Genomic DNA, 25,177 nt, shown 5'->3' with positions numbered 1-25,177 from the left:
CATGCCAGACACTTGAGCACATCATTTAGACTAATACTTCATACAGTACTGAAAGGTGCTCTCTTTTGGTGGGTGTCATCTTAATGAGGCATTGGGTGCAATTTTGCCCTCCTTGGAGGTGGTGAGAATGGCAAATAATTGGACAGAGATACTCTTGCCACCTCAAGAATTAAAATACTGGCAAGAAGGTTCATTGGGCAGCAATTAAGGCCCTTAACAGGTTAATAGTAACTACTTAAGAGCTTCAATTTGCTACTGGCCCAGTTACCTGTCTTCCCAGCAAGTGAGAAAAGTGCTCAGTTTCCTGACTGTGAAACCAGGATAACCTGCTGCTGGATTAGGGTGGGACTCCATTTGCTCTAATTTGGGGCCAATCAAGGACAGGGATGGGGGTGGCCACTGAAAGCCAGCCCTCTGCCCTGGACTCTGACCCCCACCCCAGCCCTCTTATCTCATGACACTCACCATATGACGCCCATCAGGAAAAAACTTACCTTCTTGTCATTGGATCCCCTGACGACTAGGCCTCTGGTGACAATCTCTATGACCCACTTTCTGATTGGTTGGCAGCTTCTGGTGAGGCAAGACGTATCACATTGAACTCTGTGGTTACCAGTCATCTCTTGACAAGTTGATTGGAGTGCATCCTGTTGAGCTTTCTCATTGGTGAGGGTGGGGGCTCAATTGCCACTGAACACCCCTGTCCCCACATTTAGGCTGCAAAATGGAATGTCTCAGCTAGTGTCTCTTCTATTAGGTGGACGTTGCATGAACATTCAAAGAGGTATTGGGGAGTTCTCACCATAGTCCTGCAATCTATGGAATATAAACAGGCTATCTAGTAATTTATTTCATCAATGCATGTTGGATCTTGCTGTGTGCAAATTGGCTACCACATTTACATTACAAAAGTACATTTCAAGCAGTATTTAATTGATTGTAAAGGGCTTTGGAATGTTTTGGATCATGAAAGGCACTGTAGAGATATAGATTTTTTTCTTCTTTTGCTGACTGGTCCCAGCCTTCTTGGAGCATGTCCTGACTGCAGGGAGACGGGTGGACAGGCAATCTATTTCCCAGCAATTATCCTAGCCTTTAGCTTATATAGTTTTAGTTAAAGTAAAATTTCCATAAGATCCCTTTCTCCCCCCTCTTCAATTCTCACCCCTGCATTCCTGAAAACAACTCTCTCACCGTGGTACAGTTCCGCAGACAGCAGCAGGCACCTTCTGCCACCACAATTTATGTGTGACTTCTGACAGTGAGTGGTAGCAGGCTATCTGACTGTGAATGACACTGTTTCAGTTCAGGCTTTTTCCTAACACATTTGCTCATGTAAATAGCCTGACAACCATTTCTGTGAACAGATGGAGATATACTATAAATTGAAGCTACCTCCTTATACTCTCATACCTCATACTTGGATCAGTGTAGCTCAGACGATTAACCTCTAATTGATAATTAAACAAGACATAGGATGCTCACTAAGTCTCATTCCAATTCCAATTATGGAACACATCATACCTTTGCAACTACTTTACACAGGCTAAACTACTGGCCTGAATTTACATGCAAATACAAAATTACAGGGAAGCAAAATCATACGTAAAATGCTCAATAACACAAATATGAAAGGCAAGTAAAACCAATGCATTATGGGTTAATGCTTTTTAGAAAGTTATCATTTTATATTTTTTGGAATGGAATGGAACTTTTCAGGTTCCTTGGCATTGAATTCAGAATTTTTAAGTATATTTTTCAGAATGAGCTGTTATAAATTGATCCTGGAAGGCCACATAATCTATGAAATCTGAAACATCTTTGGCAGAATACAAGACGAGCAGCCAAGTCTGGTTATTTACTCCTTGGAACCTTTGATGCAAAGCTATTTCTTTTAAAATGACCAAGTAAACATAATGTTAACAGTTTCACATCTTGTCAGACAATAACATAACTGCCATATTCCTCATCATCATAACTTGCTTGTGTCAACACCTGACAATAATGAGCAATTACATTTCCTTACTGTACTCATTAATATTATAAGTATTCTGGCCTTAGCCATCAAAGGTAATTCATCATCAGCTACAAACGTTCATACATATAGAGTATCCCTGATTCCCCATTTTCCATTGTGAAATAAACAACCTCTATTTTAAGCCCTGGCTTCATGAAATTAGAGAAACGTAAAGACAGAAATTACTGTTTTGACACAATCCTAGTTGGGAAGTTTCTTGTGATCACCTAACGGTCTTATGTCCATGTAGATGTTTTTCAATTAATGTTTTCAGACATGTTGAGGTTTATCTCTAGAGTAGGTGGGATTTGAACTGGGCCTTCTGGTCTAGAGATAGATACTAACATTACACCACAAGGACCCTGCTAAATACACCATTCCACATCTATGCACACTATTTGTTAACTTCTGGTAAGATGGCGGTGGAGGAGTAGGCAGAGTTTGGGCTCCTGAGCCTAGGCTTGTCTGCTCCTCTTTCCATCTGCTTTTTCTTCATTTTGTTTTCTCCTTACCTTTTATCGGGGGAGGGGTGAGTGTGGGACCACCACAGAACCTAGCATCAGTATTGCTGGCTGCTACGTCGGCAGCAGCGATGTTGGCGAGGTGGGCCCAGAAGCAAAAAGATGGTGCCTGTAGAGTGGCGACTCATTGTTGGTGGGTCCAGTGCAGGCAGTGGTGAGGTAATGGAGGAGGGGTGGCAGAGCAGGTGCTGTTGGTGATCCAGCTCAGCACTCAGAGCGGAGGCTGTGGAATGAAAGTGGACTCTCTTTCAGCAATATCTTTTTTTTTAATTCTTAAGCTATTCCAAATGGCTCTGGAACATGGCGACAGTTGAAGCTTTTCATTGTATTTTGTTGTATTATTCACTGTAAAATACACATGACAATAATTCATTCATTCACTGCCAGTCAGGCAACTATGTGACAATTAGATTAGATTAGATTTACAGTGTGGAAACAGGCCCTTCGGCCCAACAAGTCCACACCGACCTGCCGAAGCGAAACCCACCCATACCCCTACATTTACCCCTTACCTAACACTACGGGCAATTTAGCATGGCCAATTCACCTGCCCCGCACATCTTTGGACTGTGGGAGGAAACCGGAGCACCCGGAGGAAACCCACGCAGACACGAGGAGAACGTGCAAACTCCACACAGTCAGTCGCCTGAGTCGGGAATTGAACCCGGGTCTTCAGGCGCTGTGAGGCAGCAGTGCTAACCACTGTGCCACCGTGCCGCCCACTTAGGATCAGGTGTCAGCTAATGTTTTTCTCATCTTCACCCAGGGCGCAGTAAGCAATTGCCAAAGCTTAGTTAAGAATAGTTAATACAGTATAGATCGAGCTTGGTCTGTATAGGGCTGAAAATGTGTTGCTGGAAAAGCGCAGCAGGTCAGGCAGCATCCAAGGAACAGGAGAATCGACGTTTCGGACATAAGCCCTGAGCCATCAGCTTACTCTGTGATCATTGAGTTCCTTGCTGGTTGGGTAAAATATAACTAAAGTGTATGTAGATTTATTATTGTGTTTGTATTTTCTGTAGGGGTAGACTTGTAACATTTCTCAAGCACCAAGAATAACTTAGTGAGTAAAAGTACTGCCTGCCCATAGCACCAGCCATATAGACTTGGCTCAAAGGACCTGCGCTAAGTTTACAGTTTGGCTCAGTTGTTGGCACATACGCTTTTGAGTCAGAAGTAAATTCCCTTGGCAGACATTTCAGTGCTCCATGGTTGGAGGTGCATCTTACAGATGAGACGTTAAACCAAGTTCTGCTTGCCATGTCAGGTGGATGATAAATCTCCAGTGGCATTAGTAAATAATAGAAAGATCACAACCTTTGCTGCCACCATTTTCCTTGCAAAATAAATTCGTTGGTTATTTATATAAAAAGTATACATACAGGCTGCTCTGATTCTCTCACAATGCTTTCCGGTATTACCTAATGAAAAGGCAAATATTAGACAAAGCCCTCAATTGTAACAATATGCATAAAATGCTGCTGTTGATTGAGCTAAACTCCTGTGGAGTAACCTTCAGATAATCTTGTTCATTGTGAAAGGGCCTGGAGCACATAGAACCATTTCAGAGACGTCCCCCATTATATCTCTACACCTTGTTCCAAGTTCCATGTAAAGATTTCATGACGGCAATGACTTTAAACTGTTTGCAATGTAGCTAACCTGTATTTTATATATTATACAGTCATGTTGTCCAATGCATGACTGGAGAGCCATGGATGAAAATATGTAATTTGAAAGTGTTTTACATGTAGATACCTTATCACACAACAACACAGAATAAGAGGCTGTTCAGCCCATTGTATCTATGCCAACTCTTTAATAAAACTATCCATTTAGTTCTTCTTATATCGTCTTTCTTCATTGTCCTACAATCTTTACCTTTTCAAGTCAAGATTTGCCATGTCCCTGTCCCAGCTAAGATTCTTACCTGTCTAACCTTTGGATGGACAGTAGTTTATTTTCAGCAAACTGCATACCTTTTGACACAAAATGTAAAACAAAAAGAATGACTGTTAAAAGGAAAACATTAGAATAAAGTAGCTGGGCGATTTAAGTGGGCAACATCACACTGGAACAAGGAAATAAGTTTGGATATTTAGGACAAATGATAACAGAAGGTGGCAGGTGTGATGCAGGTGCTAGCAGAAAGGTAGACATAGTCAGAAGTAAATTTGTGAAGGCAAAGAGTTTGATAAAAGGAAAAAAAGATGCTACATTCTATCCACTTTCCTGTCTGACTCAGAAATTCAGACAAATAAGTAAAAATCTATGGAAGAAAATGGAGGCGTCTGAAATGTGGATGCTGGCCCTGGATTTGGACTTGAACCTGAACCTGGAACTTTTCATTTGGAGGCAACAGTGCACCAACTGAGCCAATACCTGCACATAAGTGAAGTGGGGAAGGTTCTGTTGTGACAGCAAAAAGAATACGGAGGATACTAGGGAAACTTGGCTCCTGCTGAGAAGTCACATGATAATTCAGGTATCAACCTTTCTTCAGAAGTGATGATCTGACTGTCAAGTACTAAATGATTGTAGATGTTATAATGTATAACGTATTAACCACTGCCAGTTAGCAAGTATCAACATCCTCCACCCCCAGCCCAAAAATCCTGATATATCACAATATTTAATATATTTTTACAGCTAACTGAAACAAAAAAAGTCCTACCTGTCAGTCATATTCAACTGCTGGTTTGACTGTGATGCTGCATAATGGATAAAATCAATCACATTAATTTTTCCTGCCTCTGCCTGGTTTTCACTCAGCAAAGGTTTCACTGCCAGTGAAAATTACCAGCAGACCTACCTTTGAACATCAAAGTGAGAAAAAAGATGTCAAACATAAAACAAAGTGTGAAATACTATGACTGGGATTGTTTTTCACATCAAAGAACAATGTCTGATTTCTATCATGTAAAATGATCTACTACAGTTTTATTAATCTTCAGAGTACCGTGTGACCTTTGAAACTAATAAATAAATACCATTTTATCATTTGTAGCAATACTGATTATGACAAAATAATGGAAATATAAAATCTCTGTTGGCCTATCGTGCACATGCCTGCTTTTTGAAAGAGATGCCCAATTTAGCTCACACCTCAGTTATTCAGTGACAAAGCATGCAGAATTAGATCCCCGGAAAATCCCTTATGATGGGGGAACTGAAAAAGAAAACCTCTGCAAATTAGTCTCCTCAAGTACTTGTTCAGTTGTCTTTTGAGAAATAGTTTGGACCTTGATTTCATCACACTTTCAGGGAATGTGTTCTAGATTTGAACGATTTTCTGTGATTAACCCCTCTTTCCTTCTCAGTCTTCTGTCAATTATTTTAAATTGATGGTCTCAGGAATAAACTATCCAAACCCCTAATTATTTTAAACATGTCTTTCAAATCTCTCTTTAAACTTCTCTATGCTAAGGAGAGCAATCCCAGCTTCTCCAATCTCTCTATATACCTGAGCTCCCTCAATTCTGGTATCACACTGGGAAATCTCCGTATTCAATCCCTGATTTGCCTTTTAAAACACTGCACTGCCAGTCCCTTATTAACTTATGCTTTTCCAACTAAAGATTAATTTTTGTCATGACAGTAAGCTCTAGCTGTTTCCCCAACATTAATATTCAGCTAATTGGCCTGTAGGTTTATCCCTTTCTCCATTTTTAGGTCAGGAGTGTAGCAGTCACCATTTTCAAGTCCTCCGGATCACTCTCAAATCCAAGGAAGGTTGAAAGATTGTGATCAGAGCTGCTTCTATCCCGTCCTCATATATATATATATAGATATGGGCATGGTGACTTGTTAAATTTGGCTCATTTTGTACTTGCCTTTTCTTTTTCAGTTATTAAGGACTGAATTTTACCAGAAATCAGCTCAGTGCCAATTTGGGGCGTTTCATGGAGGGTTTCTCCATGTCTTTGCACACCACCTTCTGATACACGTACCTCACTACCTGTGTACCACATCCTATGGTGCCCTTCTCATTGTATTCTCCCACTTGTCACAGGCAGAAGTACTGACCACTGCTGGGATCTCCCTGGATTTCTGCCATCAGCACCACCTTTAAAACCCAGCAGTGGGTCAGGTGCTGGCACTCTGCAACTGCCCTTCACAGTTCCTGTCAATTGTCCCAAACACATTGGGCAGAAGGTAATTGTCACCCCCCTTTGCTGATAGGGACCTGGAGGTCCTGGTGGATGGGGGGAGGGAGAGGGCATGCAGTCATTGGCCATGGAGCCTTGACACGGTGGTCTGGAAGAGCAAGCAGTGATTTGGAGTCACCAGGTTATTGCCCTGGCTTTCGTGTCAAGAATTGTCTCTGTCTACTTTCTATCCTGAGGGTGGGAGAATGGGAATATCAATGAGGTCAGGTGATGTCATAATGAGATGTCATAAGGACTCTGGGTAATCCAAATGGAGGATGGGAAAAAATTGTGGCTGTAAGACTGCTCCTTTTTTTGATGTCTTCTCAGTGTTCGAGTTGATTTCCTCAAATTCTAGGAGCAGCTATTGCTGTTTTATAAGCTGTTGCATTGTTTTGGAACTTTGGAAAAAAACAAAACATTAACACTTTTAAAAAGGAGGAAGACAGACAAAGGCAGTAATCACATCGGAAGTGAATCAAATGGGGAAAGAAACCTACATTGCTTTCCAACCCAGCAGTGAATGCACAGCTACTGCCTCTGTTGTTTGAATTCAAGTATCTCTGGACATCGGAGTTTGTCTAAGAAAAATTAACAAACAGTGAAATTCACAGCCGACCTGAGAGAAACCCGTGTGGGAGACTCACAGCAGGAGAGTAACTAAGTGGCTTTTTAAAATGTATCCTTACTGTTCATTTTGTAAAGCTACAAGAGTGAGTACAGTGGGTTTTATTTGACTATATGTTTTATTGAGGTCTGTCTCTTGATTCAATTTTTAAAATATAAAACATAGGTATTAAGTTAGCCTGGAGCAGGAGGACTGTGCTATTTTCTGGGTCTGTAGATTGTTGAGATGCAAAGATGGCCTTTAGTAGAGTGGTGTACTCTTCCTGTCACATGTGAGAGATTAGGGAGAGTTTTCATGTTACTGATGATTATGTCTGCAGGAAGGGTGTTTGGTTGCAAATCCTATCAGATAGATCGATTGGAATGGCAGTTAGAGGCAATGCAGAATTTACAGGAGCTGGGGGGTTTGATGGACGGCAGTTGTAGGAAGGGTGAAAAACCGCAGATACAGTCGGGTAGATGGGTTAATTACAGGAAAGGTAGGAGAGGGAGTCAGGTAGTTCAGGAGTCTCCTGTAGCTATCCCTGTCTCAAACAAGTACAGTTGGTTCTGCTATAACGGGTGTTTATTCAACACGAATTGGTTTTAACACAGTTGCAGAATTTAGACCACTATTTATCGAACACGAACTTTCCTTGCCTGTACTGACTATAAGGTGATTCCAGCCCCATTAGTTTAAATGGTGCGGCTATTGTGAGATTTTCTTATAATGCGAGATCGCATGAGAACGGAACTACAGTGTTATATCAGAACCGGCTGTACGCTGTTTTGGAAAACGTGATGGTCTGTCAGGGGAATGTACCACTAACAGCTCTAATGTAATGAGGGGTATGTCAGGTTCCAAGCAATCGATTGTGAAAGGGGACTCTCTAGTCAGAGGTACAGATAGACGTTTCTGCAGTTGACAATGAGGTACCAGAATGGTGCCTCCCTGGTGCCAGGATCAAGGATATCTCAGAGACGGTGCAGAATATTTTCAAAGGGGAGATTCTCAAAGCAGGAGGTTGTTGTACACATTTGAACTAACAATATAGGAAGAGAAAAGGATGAGATTCTGAGGAGAGAATATAGGGAGTTAGGCAGGAATTTAAAAAAGGTCCTCAAGAGTAGTAATATCTGGATTACTCCCAGTGCCAAAGGCTCGTGAGAGTAGGAATGAATGAATGTGTGGCTGAGGTACTGATTCAGGGCAGAAGGATTCACATTTTTGGATCATTGGAATCTCTTCTTGGATAGAAGTGATCTGTATAAGGATGGATTGCACCGGAAGTGGAAGGGGACTAATATACTGGCAGGAAGATTTGCTAGAGCTGCTTGGGAGGATTTAAACTAACAAGGTAGGGGGAGCCCAGGGAGACAGTGAGGAAAGATATCAGTCCAAGACTGGTGCAGTTGGGGAAGGGAGCAAGTTAAACAGTCAGGGCAGGCAGGAACAATGCAGACAATTTGATAGAACTGATAAATTAAAATTTGTTTATTTCAATGCAAGAAGCTGAACAGGTAAGGCAGATGAACTCAGGGCATGGTTGAGAACATGAGACGGGGATATCATAGCAATTACAGAGACATGGCTCAGGGGGCAAGAGAGGAGGGGGAGTGGCGTTTTTGATTTGGGACGACATTATGGTTGTACTCAGGGAGGATATTCCTGGGAATACATCCGGGGAAGTTATTTGGGTGAAACTGAAAAATAAGATAGGGATGATCACCTTATTGGGATTGTACTACACACCCCTTCAATAGTCAGTGGGAAATTGAGAAACAAATTTGTCACAATATCTCAGTTATTTGTAAAAATAATCGGCTGGTTATGGTAGAGAATTTTAACTTACCAAACATAGACTGGGACGACCATCGTGTTAAGGATTTGGATGGAGAGGAATTTGTTAAGCGTGTACAAGAAAATTTTCTGATTCAGTTTGTGGATGTACCTACTAGAGAAGGTGCAAAACTTGATCTACTCTTGGGAAATAAGGCAGGGCAGGTGACTGAGGTGTCAGTGGGGGACCACTTTGGGGACAGTGACCGTAATTCTTAGTTTTAAAAAAGTGATGGAAAAGGATAGACCAGATCTAAAAGTTGAAATTCTAAATCAGAGGAAGGCCAATTTGTCCTGTGCATCTTGTTCAAGTTGCCACTTTTTGTATCTCAGGGTTGAAAGCGAGTGCTGGCGGACAACTTAACCTTGATTATGTCCTTGCTTGACATCCACATATTTGGACACACAGTCAGAGCTTATCAAACAGTGATTAAGGACAACAATCTTGACTGATTTTATTGTTATTCCAAAGTGAGGCACAATAAATAAGGCAGAGTCCAGTTAATGGGCATGGAACCTTCACATTCTGAATATATCAGTACCGCACATTGGTGACATTTACCTGCTGATCAATCAAGGGATACCTAATGATCTAATTATTTTAGCAGTGCCAGTGATACATTCATTCACAAACAAAATTCCTTCATCTTTCCTTGCCTCTGCCCCACCTTCTATAACCCAGTCCTATCTCCCCTGCCTAATTTACCTTCACCTCTCCCCTTCCAACAACACATCCCATCTTCCATTGTCAGCCCACCCCCTTCTCTTATCCGTACTCCATCTTCTGCTAATCACAATGCATTTCATTTCACAGTGTTTTGTTATAGTGTCAACATTCTTGGGAGGAAAGTATCAGGAAGGGGAAATTATATGCGGAAATATTTCTCGAGGCTGCAACAGATCTTCAGGTTAAGATAATATTCATTAACCAGTCATACTTTTCTCTTGTATGTTGGTGACACCTCTGAATCTGACACATTCCTGCTTGTCTATCATCTTAATATTATCGCATTACAGGATTTGAATATACAGTATTCCAATTGAATTAATGTGCATATATTAGCCCTTAATTCAGGACATTTAAATGAAGATATTGTAACCTGTAATTTTGTACAGGTATCAACTAATCATACAGCGTACAGCAAAGTGGAGTTCCTATTAGTGTTAGAATGTGGGCAACCATTTTAAAAAGCTACAGACAAAGCAGTTGCTCAAACAGCAGCTGATACTTTGCGAATGAATAATCATGAACTTTACTGGGGAATTGAGGACAACAACCTAATTGAGATGCAGCCTTATTCTTCTGATCATCTTGCTTGTCTGCAATTTGCTGGTACAGTAAGTTCCATTATTAATTCTAGAAGTCAATGGAATAGCAGTGGGTTAAATACACCCAGACAGGAATCCAGAACTTCTCACAAAAACACACAAAAAATGTGCTGTTAGAATAATAATCGGTAATATAATTATCACACTTGCGTAGGATGTTAGAAAATGTCAATGCATTTCATGCATAATAAGGAAAATTTGTCCTGGCAGCTGCATTGGAATAAGTGGAGAAGCCCATTTCTCAGGTTTTTTTTTAACTGCAGAATAAATGGCATGTATTGCTTTTACAATCTCAATTTTAGAATTTTTCCCCAGTGTAAACAGATTAGCGTGATAGCATAATATGGATCAAAATTACAACACAGGAAGTTCAGGTATCTTATTTTATGCACTTTCTTACATTTATATTTCCATTCCATTCTCCATCTTATCCACATTCTCTTTTAAACTGCAGTGCAGGAGGTCAACTTCTTGCATGTTATGTCCTAACTGCAATCATGTGGTTAAATCGGCTACTGCCACACAGTCCAATTTGAGACATAACGAATAGCAAACTTGAATTGACTTAGTTGGTCTGAGTCAGAAGATTATAGACTCAAGCTCTAACTGAAGACTTGCTCTGTTTATATCCTGCAGGAGCTCAGGTGAAAGTTAAAGATCTTGAGGCCCTATTTAAAGCTTAAGTAGGGAGTTCTCTTGATGTCCCAGCCAACATTCCTTTTTCAACCAACACCACCAAAAACAGATTGGCTGGCTAATTGGCTCATTTGTTATTTCTGTAATTGTGCCATGTGTAAGAGCCTTGTGTATTGCTGAGAGATATGCTAAGGCTTGATGTCAAAGCAGATCTTTCTATTTTTGGAAAAGGTGTGAAGAGATAACTGGGACCCACAGAAATGGACAATGCCAAAGGGTAGGAGAGAAAACACTCATGAAGACAAAAAGAGGAAGAAAAGAAGTTAGAGAAATAAGTCAATTTTAAATGAGGAATGCAGCCATCGAATACAGAGATACTGAAGACAGTTTAGTCCCTGCTTTGAACATCAAATTTTGCTTTATACCAAGAATGCTGATTATTGAATGTAAAATGGGTCTAATTAACTCCCAGATCATTAAGTGCAAAGTCAAGTGGAATCCACAAAACAAGCATTGTAGATGTGGTGTGCAAATAACTAGGAAAAATGACGTGGCATGACTAAAACCGCAATTTGGTGCTTCTATTCACACTTACACTGCAGTGGCATTTGACACTGTGCACAAATATCTAAGACCATAAGAAATAGGAGCAGAATTAGGCCATTTGACCCATCGATTCTACTCTGTCATTTCATCATGTCTGATATATTTCTCAACCCCATTCTTCTGCGTTCTCTCTGTAATCCTTGATCCCTTTACTAATCAAGAACCTATCTATCTCTGTCTTAAATACACTCAATGACTTGGCCTCCACAGCCCTCTTTGGCAATGAGTTCCACAGATTCACTACCCTTTGGTTGAAGAAATTCCTCATCATCTTAGTTCTAAAGGTTTGTCCCTTCACTCTGAGGTGGTGGCATTGAGTTTTACTCTCTCCTACCAGTGGAAACATCTTCTCCACAATCCCTCTATCCAGGCCTCTGAATATTCTGAAGGTTTTAATGAGATTACCCCTTGATGTTCCTCCTCCCTGCCTCCACTAACACTTTATTAAACATACATGGTATGGTGAGTGCAAAGGAGGGAAGGAACAGGTTCTTTCATGCATTCACTAAAACACATCCAGAAAATTCACTGTGAATGCTCAGGGTGTTGTTTTTCTAGTCCGGGCTGGATTAAATCACAGGTTTTAATCAATCTAGCGCATGTCCAGGGTTCCTCAAGATTTGAAACTGAAGTCTTGCTATGTAAGAAAATATGAAAATCTTGAGAGATTTTGGAATTGAACATAAATGCCATTGGTTGTGAATCCTATCAGATTGCATGGATCGGTTGGAGCTACAGTTAGAGGCAATGAGGAATTTACAAGAGCAAGGGGGTGTGATGGATGGCAGTTATAGGAAGGGGGAAAAGCTACAGATACAGTCACATAGATGAGTTAACTCCAGGAAAGGTAAGAGAGATACGCAGGTAGTGCAGGAGTCTTAAGTGGCTATCCCCATTTCAAACAAGTATGCTGTTTTGGAAAATGTAGGGAGTGATGGATTCTCAGGGGAATGTAGCATGAACAGCCAAGTTTCTGGTATCAAGGCTCCAATGTAATGAGAGGTACATCAGGTTCCAAGCGATTGATTGTGTTATGGGAGTCTTGAGTCAGATGTTTCTGTGGCCAGCAGCAAAAAACAGAATGGTGTGTTGCCTCCCTGGTGCCAGGGTCAAGGATATCTCAGAGAGGGTGCAGAAAGTTCTCAAAGGGGAGAGGGACCAGTAGGAAGTCATTGGACACATTGGAACCAATGACATAGGAAGGGAAAGGATGAGACTATGAAGGGAGAACATAGAAAATTAGGCAGGAATTTAAAAAGGTGGTCCTCGAGGGTAGTAATATCTGGATTGCTCTCGGTGCTTTGAGCTAGTGAGGGTAGGAATAGGAGAATAGAGCAGATGAATATGTGCCTGAAGTGCATGGGAGAAGGATTCACATTTTTGGATCATTGGAATGTCTTCTGGGGTAGAAATGACCTGTAAAAGAAGGATGGATTACACCTGAATTGAAAGGGGACTGATATTCTGGCAGGGAGATTTGCTTGAGTTGCTCGGGAGGATTTAAACCACGAAGGAGGGGGTGGGGGTGGGGGGGAAGGGTGTGGTGAGAGCCAGGGAGATAGTGAGGAAAGAGATCAATTGGAGACTGGTACAGTTGGGAAAGGGAGCAAGTGAAACAGTCAGGGCAGGAAGGAACAAAGCAGAGAACAAGGAAGGACTGATTTAATAAATTGCATTTATTTCAATACAAGAGGCTTAACAGGGAAGGCAGATGAACTCAGGGCATGGTTAGGAACATGGGACTGGGATATCATAGCAATTACAGAAACACGGCTCAGGGATGGACAGGACTGGCAACTTAATGTGCCAGGATACAAATGCTACAGGAAGGATAGAAAAGGAGGCAAGAAAGGAGAGTGGATGGCATTTTTGGTAAGAGATAGTGTTCCAGCTGTACTGAGGGAGGATAGTCCTTGGAATACATCCAGGGAAGTTAGTTGGGTGGAACTGAGAAATAAGAAAGGGATGATCACCTTATTGGGATTGCATTATAGACCTCCTAATAGTCAGAGGGAAATTGAGAAACAAATTTGTAAGGAGATCTCAGTTATCTGTAAGAATAATAGGGGGGTTATGTAAGGGATTTTAACTGACCAAACATAGACTGGAACTGCCATAGTGTTAAGGGTTTAGATGGAGAGGAATTTGTTAAGTGTGTACAAGAAAATTTTCTGATTCAGTATGTGGATGTACCTACTAGAGAAGGTGCAAAACTTGACCTACTCTTGGGAAATAAGGCAGGGCAGGTGACTGAGGTGTCAGTGGAGGAGCACTTTGGGGACAGTGATCGTAATTCTATCAGTGATGGAAAAAGATAGACCAGATCTAAAAGTTGAAGTTCTAAATTGGTGTAAGGCTAATTTTGACGGTATTAGGCAAAAACTTTCAAAAGTTGATTGGGGGCATATGTTCGCAGGTAAAGGGACGGCTGGAAAATGGGAAGCCTTCAGAAATGAGATAACGAGAATCCAGACACAGTATGTTCCTGTTAGGGCGAAAGGGAAGGCTGGTAGGTATAGGGAATGCTGGATGACTAAAGAAATTGAGGGTTTGGTTAAGGAAAAGAAGGAAGCATATGTAAGGTATAGACAGGATAGATCGAGTGACTCCTTAGAAGAGTAGAAAGGCAGTACGAGTATACTTAAAAGGGAAATCAGGAGGGCAAAAAAGGGACATGAGATAGCTTTGGCAAATAGGGTTAAGGAGAATCCAAAAGGTTTTTACAAATATATTAATGACAAAAGGGTAACTAGGGAGAGAATAGGGCCCCTCAAAGATCAGCAAAGTGGCCTTTGTGTGGACCCATAGGAGATGGGTGAAATATTAAACAAGTACTTTGCATCAGTGTTTACTGTAGAGAGGTCATAGAAGATATAGAATGTAGGGAAATAGATGGTGACATCTTGAAAAATGTCCATATTACACAGGAGGTGGTGCTGGATGTCTTGTAACGCATAAAAGTGGATAAATCCCCAGGACCTGATCAGGTGTACCCTAGCACTCTGTGGGAAGCTGGAGAAGTGATTGCTGGGCATCTTACTGAGATATTTGTATCATCGATAGTCACAGGTGAGGTGCTGGAGATTGGCAAACATGATACCACTGTTTTAGAATGGAGGTAAGGACAAACCAGGCAACTATAGACCAGTGTGCCTGATGTCGGTGGTGGGCAAGTTGTTGGAGGGAATCCTGAGGGTCAGGTTTTACACGTATTTGGAAAGGCAAGGACTGATTCGGGATAGTCAGCATGGCTTTGTGCATGGGAAATCATGTTTCACAAACTTGATTGAGTTTTTTGAAGAAGTAACAAAGAGGATTGATGAGAGTAGAGCAGTGGATGTGATCTATATGGACTTCAGTAAGGTGTATGACAAGGTTCCCCATGGGAGACTGATTAGCAAGGTTAGATCTCATGGAATACAGGGAGAACTAGCCATTTGGATACAGAACTGGCTCAAAGGTAGAAGGCAGAGGGTGGTGGTCGAGGGTTATTTTTCAGACTGGAGGCCTGTGACCCGTGGAGTGCCACAAGGATCGGCGCTGGGTCCACTACTTTTCATCATTTATACAAATGATTTGGATGTGAGCATTAGAGGTATAGTTAGTAAGTTTGCTGATGACACCAAAATTGGAGGTGTAGTGGACAGCGAAGAGGGTTACCTCAGATTACAATGGAGTTTAATTTAGGTAAATGTGAGGTGCTGCATTTTGGGAAAGCAAATCTTAGCAGGATTTATACACTTAATGGTCAGGTCCTGGGGAGTGTTGCTGAACAAAGAGACCTTGGAGTGCAGGCTCACAGCTCCTTGAAAGTAGAGTTGCCGGTAGATAGGATAGTGAAGAAGGTATTTGGTATACTTTCCTTTATTGGTCAGAGTATTGAGTATAGGGGGTTGGGAGGTCATGTTGCAGCCATTCAGGATGTTGGTTAGGCCACTTTTAGAATATTGCATGCAGTTCTGATCTCCTTCCTATCGGAAAGATGTTATGAAACTTGAAAGGGTTCAGAAAAGATTTACAAGGATGTTGCCAGGGTTGGAGGATTTAAGCTATAGGGAGAGGCTGAACAGGCTGGGGCTGTTTTCCCTGGAGCGTCGGGGGCTGAGGGGTGACCTTATAGAGGTTTATAAGATCATGAGGGGCATGGATAGGATATATAGGCAAAGTCTTTTCCCTGGGGTGGTGGAGTTCAGAACTCAAGGGCATAGTTTTAGGGTGAGAGGGAAAAAATATAAAAGGGACCTAATGGGCAACATTTTCATGCAGAGGGTGGTGTGTGTATGGAATGAGCTGCCAGAGGAAGTGGTGGAGGCTGGTCCAATTGCAACATTTCAAAGGCGTCTGGATGGGTATATGAATAGGAAGGGTTTGGAGGGATATGGGCCGGGTGCTGGCAGGTGGGACTAGATTGGGTTGGGATATCTGGTCGGCATGGATGGGTCGGACCGAAGGGTCTGTTTCCATGCTAGACATCTATATGACTCTATGAGCCAAACATAAGCAGTTTTTGGGCATGCTAGTTTCTGCAGCACAAATTCTGTTTTACATTTCGGTTTGGATTTGTGTCTCGATGCTTCGGTGTTTTTTGACTTCTGATACTTTGTCTCCCCATTTCCTTCTCTCCTGTCTCCAATTTCAAGGGGATAATAAGCTCAATGTGACTTTGCTTATGTGGCTAGATTCAGAAGGTCATATCTTGACAAATCACCTGGTCTGGTATTATATTATTCAGTGGCTATTTCAGATTCCTCCTTCTCAGATGGCACCAGCCAAGCTGACCAATATTAATGCCTTTCATATTGCACCCTGCCACCCTCTGGTTGTCCAGACATCCCCATGATCAGTGCTTTTTAAGATTATGGCAGAAGCATGAATGGGTGTGGAGACACAGAAGTCTACAGCACAGAGAAAGGCCCTTTGGTGCAGCAAGTCTGCGCAGGTCCATAACAACCATCTTCCCAATACGGAATATTGTTGAACTTCGAGTTTGCTAATTGAATATTTTGAAAGCATTGGTGGTTGAATTTGATTATAAATAAGCATGAATTTTGTTCAGTTTGAAAAATCTAATTTAGCTTCAAATAGTTAATAATTCAAAGATTGATATATTAAAAAAAAGCTCTGCAAGAATGAGATTTTTAAAATCTCTTTCCTGAAACATTAAATAACTCAAAGTGTCTATTCTGATCTTTAAAAATTAATGTTTCAAGTGTCTTAAATTAGTTTGGTTTCCTGAATGTTGCAATCATACCTGGTCTATATGCAAAGTATTGATCATTTAATTTTATTAAAGGTTATTGAAACTCTTGTGAAGAAGTATGGTGCCATTAGCCTCATCCTTTCATTTAATCTTACAATTCTCCTATTTCAGTGTCTAACTTGAACAAGGTGGTTTGTTGCGTCAATTTAACTACTCAGAAATCATTTCCAGGTCCTTCTCACTCATTTTTGTGGCATACATCCTGAATTTCATCCTGAGCTCCCCTTTAATCAGTTGATACCTAGCACCTCGCACCCTGCAGTTGTGATTTAACTTGAAATTAACCTTTTTTATTCCATTAACCTTATCCAATCCATTTAGTATTTTACCTCACATCTCTTAAAATATTCATCTCAAAATGTATAAAAATGCATTTTCATTTGATTTATTATTGTCAGATATACTGAGATAGTGAAAAGTATTGTTTTGCATGCTAACCTGACAAATTTTACTTTACCTAAATATATCAGGGTAATAGAACAGAATGCAGAACATAGTGTGAAAGCTCCAGAGAAAGTACAAAGATCAACATATGAGAGGTCAGTTCATAAGTCTGATTAGAGTGGGAAAGAAGCTATTCTTAAATGTGATGGTACGTGTTGTCAAACCTATGTATTTTCTGCCCGATGGAAAAGGGTGGAAGAGAATGTAACTGGGGTGGGAGGGGTCTTTGATTATGCTGCAACTACAGTCAGATGTTTACGCCCCAGACAAAACACTCAAACCCATCACATTGGCTAGTCTCAGTCTCCGGGGGCGTTGTGGATTACAAGGAACAGAAAAAGCTTCGTGCAGACCTTGTAATCCCACTGGATCTAAAGTTTAAGGTAGATAGTAAGTTCACTGACCATGGGTTATTAAGGATACCTGGAGGCAAACAGCTTCTGTTTTCTCGTCAGGTTGAGTAACTACAGGCTGCTTATGGTATCAGGAAGCAGTAACATTAGTTTCTGCTCACAAAGCCAATCAAACAGAATGTCTTGACCTTGTCTGTATCTCAGATTTAATATCCTAATTGATTTACAGAGGTTAACAGGAAAGCAGTTTAACACTAATTGTTATGTATTCTCCCTCTACTCTCTAGTGGTTAATGCAGGCTACAGAAGTTTAAATAGATATATCTTTTCTAAATTAAAAAAAAAGACTTGCTGTCAAGTTAAAAACGGGAACACAACACTCAAAACTGTATAAAATGGTTGATGAATTTTAGTCTCTTGAATTGTTTGATTAAAGCTATTCTAGAGATGCACAATCAGAGCAAAATTAGTGGTTAACTTTTATTTAACGTTTTGGTGGCTGAAGAATTCTTTATTTGAAGGGCTGCTTCATTTACTCTCAACAACTATTTAGATGTTTGGTAATTGATAGGATATGATTCATTTGTTTGCAGACTGATCTCAAACATTATTTTAAGCAGTTTATACCTCACCACACTCTTCAAGATAAAGACAGTTGCCAGGTCCGACCTGAAATATCAACTTATTGCTTTCTTTCAGTTGTGAACAGAGTATCTTGGCTCTGTTGTTTGCACTTGCCTTTGAGTCAGAAGATCGTGTATTTAAATTCCCACTCCAGATAATCTAGTCTGAGTCTTCAGTGTAGTACTGAGAGAGTGCTGCATTGTTGAAAATGCCATCTTTTGGACAAGATGTGAAACCAATACTTTTATCTGCTTCCTGGGGAAGACATAAAATCTGCTCTATGGCACTATTTGGAAAAGAAGAGGTGGATTGTCCTGACTACATCTTCCTTCAATTGACACCACGCAACTTTTTAAAATCTTATTTTTGTGGAATCTTTCGGTGCGCAACACGGCTTTGCAATAATGTCAACCACTGCTCTTCAATCAGTTCATTGCAAGTAGAATACTTTAGGTACTTGGAAGAGATGTAACAAAATGAAACATTTCATCTTTGTTTCTTGGATGCTACAAACCTGCTATGGATTTTCTGCACTTTTCGTTTTTTCTTCTCGAGTGACTGTAACAAGGTCAGCCAAGTAGACCTCATAGAATCTGAGTTCCCTAATTGGGGCTGTTAACCTGGTCCAATCAGGGAGCCCTGGCTGATTGATATAAACAGGAGATTTAGAATCCCTACAGTTTAGGGGACTGACTCTGTGCTGGCTGGTATTACAGTCAGTGTATTACTGTTGGTTTCTGCTTTCCTTTTTTGGGAGGGGGAGACCTGATTCCTGAGCTGGCTGAATTATTTAGCCAGTTTGTTAACTGGCATTCCTTTTAGTGAGGACTGATTGTTAAACTCCTGATGCACATAATGTGTTTCAGGTGTAACTCAGTTCTCATTAGGGGATTGTTGTTTCGCACTGGCTGGTTACAGCCTGTGTGTTACTCTTCTCTTTGAGAAAAGGACAATGTTAATTTTATGGTAGGGCTTAGCCCTTGGACTGTAGTTTTCTTTGCTTTTTGTATGTGTCTTCACTTTTTATTGGTGGTTGGACTGAGCCTTTGTGGAAGACATACATTTTACCAGAGGAGCTGTTCCTTTGGGGAGGCCTAGCCCTGGGACTGGGCCTCTGAAGATTGAACACCTGTGTGTGTGCTGGGAGGAGAGCACTTGCTGTATCCTGGAGTTTGGGAGAAGACCTTTCCTTTGGGAGCGGACCAAACCCCTGTGAGTTAACTGCACCTGTACTATGTTCCTGTGAGTGGGCCTGGGTTTCCAAGGCTGGGCCAGGACCCTATGGAGACTGAACACCTGTGTGCTGTGGGGTGTGCATTTGCTGCCTTCAGGAGTGGACTCTGCCCTCGGTTGCGGACTCTGTTTTTAGCAACAGACTCTGCAGTTTGGAGTGGACTCTGTTTCCGATGATGCACATTGTATACTGGAGTGGACTCCATTTCTGGAAATGGACTCTTATATATTTGGACTGTGTACCAGAAAGGACTCTTTGGTAATTAACTGTTTTGTTTCCTGGGTCTATCATCTGCACTGTCTTGTGTCCCTGGGTCTGGCAGGCCTTACTGAGCTGGGAGGCTCATGGGTTGCCCTGAAAGCTGTCGCCCTGAGAGCCGGAGGGCAGGTAGGCCATCCTGTGAACCTGAAGGTTGGTAGGCTGTCCCAAAAGCTGGAGGGTGGGTAGGCCACCCTGATGCCAGTTGCCCCAAGAGCCAGATGGTGGGTAGGCTGTTCTGAGCGCTGTCATCCTGAGAAGGGGTAATCGGGATGGGCTGTCCTAGAGGTGGTCGAAAGGTATGCCAGGATAGCCCAGTGGTAGGAGGCACAACAGGGTGGGTGAGAGCCCATTGGTATGTAGGGGCAGACTGAGCCAGAAGGTGGGTAGCCGTCCTCCGTGCGGTCACCCTGGGCAGGTACCGGGGCGGGATGCCCCAGAGGTGGTGGAAAGGTGTTGAGGGTGGTTTGTGAAGCCGGAAGGTGGGTAGGCCGTCCTGACCACTCTACTGGGACGGGTTGTCCTAGAGGTGGTCAAAAGGTGTCCGGGCAGCCCAAGAACTGGAAGGGGCATGGGGTGGACCATGTTTTTAGAGGCCTAGTCCACTGACAAAGGGCCAGGCCTACCCACAGGAACAGCTCATCTGGAAGGGTACATTTTTATCACAGGGGCTCAAACCAAAAAAGTGAAAACACATACCAAAAAAAAACTAGAGTGCAAGGGGTAAGCCCTGTCAAAAAATCAGCAGGTGGATAGGGATGGGCTGCCTTAGTGTTTGGGAGGGATGGGGGCTTGCTGGGTCTGTATTGTCTGCACTTTTATGTAACAGGATTGTCTGATGTACAAATGTCATTGTCACTGTCTTTTCATATGTGAAACTGGGATTTGAGGTTTGTCCTCCTCTCCCTGTAAAATGGTTGAACAGTAGGGTTTGGGGCCTAGCTTTGCTGTTCTTCTCCCTTGTAAAATTGCTGTCTCTTGTACAGCTGTAACAGTTTTTTTTTGTAAACTTTTGTAATTTGTTTAACAAAATAAACAGGATATTTAGAATCCCCACAGTTTAGGGGACTGACTCTGTTGGCTGGGCCACAGTCAGTGTGTTGCTGTTGTTTTTTATTTTTTTTGGGAGAACCTGATCCTAAACTGGCATTCCTTTTTTTTTATTCCGGATGGATTTCTAAACTGTCTGATCTATAGTCAGTGTTTCAGGTCTAACTCAGTTCTCATTAGGGAACTGTTGGTTCACTGGCTGGTGACAGCCTGTGTTACTTTTTCTTTTACTTTGAGAAAAGGACAATGCTGATTTTTGTTTTGGCAGGGCTTAGCCCTTGCACTCTAGTTTTTGTGTGTTTTTCAGTTTTTTTGGTTTGAGCCCCTGTGATAAAATGTACCTTTTCCAGATGAGTTGTTCCTGTGGGTAGGCCTGGCCCTTTGTCAGTGGACTAGGCCTCTGTAAAAACTGAACACCTGTGTGTGTGCTGGAAGGTGAGCATTTGCAGTGTCCTGGAGTTCAGGAGTGGACTGAACCCCTGTGAGTTAACTGCGCCTTAACAATGTACTGTGTTCCTGTGAGTTGGCCTGGTTCTCTGTGGATAAACTAGGCCTCTATGGAGACTGAACATCTGTGTGCTGTAGGGTGTGTATTTGCTGCCTTCAGGAGTGGACTCTGCATGCTGGAGTGGGTTCTGCCTTTGCTTATGGACTCTATCCCTAACAATGCATTGTCTCCACTGGAGTGGACTCCATTCCTGGGAATGGACTCTACATTCTGAAGAGAACTTTATGGTAATAGACTCTGTACCAGAATGGACTCGGTTTGTTGGTAATTGACTGTCTTTTTTTGCTTGGGATTATCACCTGCACTGTCTTGTCCATCCCTGGGTCTGGCAGGCCTTACTATGAGTTGGGAGGCTCATAGGTCATCCCAAAAGCTGTCTCCCCGAGGGGCAGAGGGTGGGTAGGCTGCCCCGAGAGCTGGAAGGCGGGTAGGCTGAGTGCTGTCATCCTGAGAAGGGGTAATCTGGATGGGCTGGCCTGGAAGTGGCTGGAAGCTCAGCAGTTGTGCCAGAAGGTGCATCAGAGCAGGCTGAGATTTGGAAGGCTTGTGGGCTGCCCTGTGCACTGCCATCCCAGGGAGGGGATGGGCTGTCCTAGAAGTGGCCAGAAGGTGTGTCCGGGCAGTCCACAGGCCAAATGGTGCATTGGGTGGGCAAGAGCCAGATGGTACGTAGGGGCAGACAGAGCTGGAGGATGGGTAGGTCTTCCTTAGCATGGTCATCCCAGGTCAGGCTGTCTTAGAGGTGGCTGGAGGGTGAGGGGCCAGTTAGGGAAGTCAGAAGGTGGGGAGGCTGTCCTGATTGCTGTCATCTTGGAATGTGGGGAAACAGGATGGGCTGACCTAGAGGTGGCCGGAAGGTGTCAGGGCAGACAGAGCCAGAAGGGGCCTAGGGGCAGGCTGCCTTTGAGTGGCCGGAAGGTGGGAGGTGGCTTGCTGAGTTGCCAGGGGTGTCTGACATATGCACTGTTTTTTGTTAGGTTTATCAGACTGTGTACGTGATTGTGTTGACTGTTTCCTTCTTTACTGATGTAAGGTGGGGTTTGAGGTTTGTCCTCGTTTCCCTGTGAACTGATTTGTATAGTGGGGTTTGGGGGTCTGGCTTTGCTGCCCCTTTCCCTTGTAAATTGCTGTTTCTTGTATATAGTTGTTAACATTAACTGTTTGTAATTTGTACTGGTTAATAAAATATTTTTTAAAAAAGTGTCAGAGGTTCTGTTCACTCGGGAGCTGGATCAGTGTCATTTACTCCATGTGTAAATAAAGGGGGACTTGGTGACATGATAACAGCCTCTAGAACCTTTCCAGTGGTGATGAGGGAAAAATGCGCTCCTGAAGACATTTGCTTGCAACAGTCACATTTTGAGTTGGGGTAAACATTTCTGACATTATGCTGTTATTTGGGAAGCTGAACTTGTTTGATCCTGCTGTTGAAGACTGGGCCTAGTATGTGGAAAGAATGTTATTTTTCTGGGCAAATGACATTGGGGTAGATGAGATGCACTGGCAGCTTGTGGACCAGCAGCTTTTTCAGTTACTGGGAGCCTACATTTCCTGAGGCACCAGACACTAAAACTCTTGAAAGAGTTGACACATTTTAGTTCAGAAATATTACAATCCCAAGCCTCCTCTAATACTGAGATGCAATTGGTTTTATTTGGCAGTTTGAGAACCAACAATCCCAACACGGATTCTTTTGAATATTGATTAGATTTTATTCCCTACAGTGTAGAAACGGGCCCTTCGGCCTAATTAAGTCCACACCAACCCTCGGAAGAGCAATCCACCCAGACCCATTCCCCTACACCTAACATTACAGGCAATTTAGCACCTAACTTTCAATCTTTGGATGGTGGGAGGAAACCAGAGCACCCAGAAAACCCACACAGACACTGGGAGAATGTACACACTCCACACAGACAGTTGCCTGAGGTGGAAATTGAACCTGGGTTTCTGGTGCTGAGAGGCAGCAGTGCTAACTACTGAGCCACCATGCTGCCCTGGCAGAGGCATGCGACTTCAGTTTAACTTGTAATGAGATGCTGACAGACTGTTTGGTATGTAGGATTAATGATGTGCAAAAGTGCCTATTCGCTGAAGCCCAACTGGACTTCAAACAGATATGAATGGCTTTTATTAGAAAATGCAATCAGTGGAGCGTGGGAGCTACAGGGTATTCTGATTGAAGTGGACACCCTGGCCATACCAACTGAGCTCAGGGAATATCAAATGAAGGAGGGTAATTGCCTAGCCTTATTCAGGACATATCCTGAACAGAGGGGCTCTCGGTCAGCCCAAAACAAAGCCAAGCATCAGCCAAACAGTGAAAATTTTCTTCAGGTTCCTGGGTGCCAGGCTGGCAAGCCATTATGGTTGCTGCCAGTATGTGGACTTCAAATCACTGATGGAGAGCACAGAAACAGACCCTTCAGCCCAACTCATCCATGCTGACCAGATATCCTAAATTAATTCAGTCCTGTTTGCCAGAACCTGGCCCATATCGCTCTAAACCCTTCCTATTTATACCCATCCAGCTGCCTTTTAAATGTTGAAATTGTACCAGTCTCCACCACTTCCTTTGGCAGCTCATTCCATACACGTACCACCCTCTACGTAAAATAATTTGTTCCTTGGGTCCCTTTTAAATCTTTTCCCTCATACTAAACCTATGCCCTTGAATTTTGCCCCCACCCAAGGAAAAAGATCTTGTCACCCCTCAGCCTCTGACACTGCAAGGAAAACAGCCCCAGCCTATTCAGCCTCTCCCTATAGCTCAAACCCTCCAACCCTGGCAACATCCTTGTAAATCTTTTCTGAACCCTTTCAAGTTTCATAACCTCCTTCCTATAGGAAGGAGACCAGAATTGCATGCAATATTCCAAGAGTGGCCTAACCAACATCCTGGAGAGCCGCAACAGGGCCTCCCAACTCCTGTACTCAATACGCTGACCAATAAAGGAAAGCATACCAAATGCTTTCTTCACTATCCTATCTATCTGTGATTCCACTTTCAAGGAACTATGAACCTGCACTCCAAGGTCTCTTTGTTCAGTAACATTTCCCAGGACCTTACCATTAAGTGTATAAGTCCTGCTCTGATATACTTTTTTAAAATGCAGCACTTATTTAAATTAAATTCCATCTGCCACTTCTCGGCCCATTGGCCCATCTGATTGGGACTCGAGACCCGCTAGACCTAAATGGAGTAAGAGAACTCTTAGGCCAGTATCCAGGAGAGTATGCACCCTGGAAAGCCCAGCTACATCTGGTTTGGAAGAGTTAAGTTGCTGAACAACATCCAAATCAGAACCAAACAAAATAAACGTCTGGTTAAATGGTCACCCAGTTCTAATGGAGGTTGATACCCAGTGTGGCTGTATCAGTGATCGCAGAACTAGTCTTTAATAAAATTCACTCTGGACTCCAAGCCTTGAGTTTGCGTAAGGCCTCAGCTAGACTGAGAACCTATACCAGGGAACCCTTACAGATTAAGGATACAACTTTGGTTCCGGTCTCGTATGAGAAGCAGCTTTGATACGTACACATAGTAAAAGGCTCAGGATTAAGCTTGATGGTGTGAAATTGGTTCAGGATGATTTACCTTGATTAGCTCAACATTTTATGATAAATCATGGTTGTCTGAGTGAAGTCCTAATTAAATACCTATAAGTGTTTCAGAAGTGTCTACAGACTACCAAAGAAGACAAGGCCACTTTGCATGTTGACCAGGAAGCAATTCCATGATT

At 42.5% G+C, this 25,177-nt stretch overlaps 1 protein-coding gene across 1 annotated transcript in view; it reads left to right on the top strand.

Moving 5' to 3' along the window:
* Positions 1-25,177, top strand: part of LOC132805711 (sonic hedgehog protein-like) — a 104,702-nt gene that overhangs the window by 42,110 nt on the left and 37,415 nt on the right. The window lies entirely within an intron of this gene.

The sequence above is a fragment of the Hemiscyllium ocellatum genome, chromosome X (genome assembly GCF_020745735.1).
Source record: "Hemiscyllium ocellatum isolate sHemOce1 chromosome X, sHemOce1.pat.X.cur, whole genome shotgun sequence".
NCBI lineage: Eukaryota > Metazoa > Chordata > Chondrichthyes > Orectolobiformes > Hemiscylliidae > Hemiscyllium > Hemiscyllium ocellatum.
This window is presented reverse-complemented; position numbering and strand designations above follow the sequence as displayed.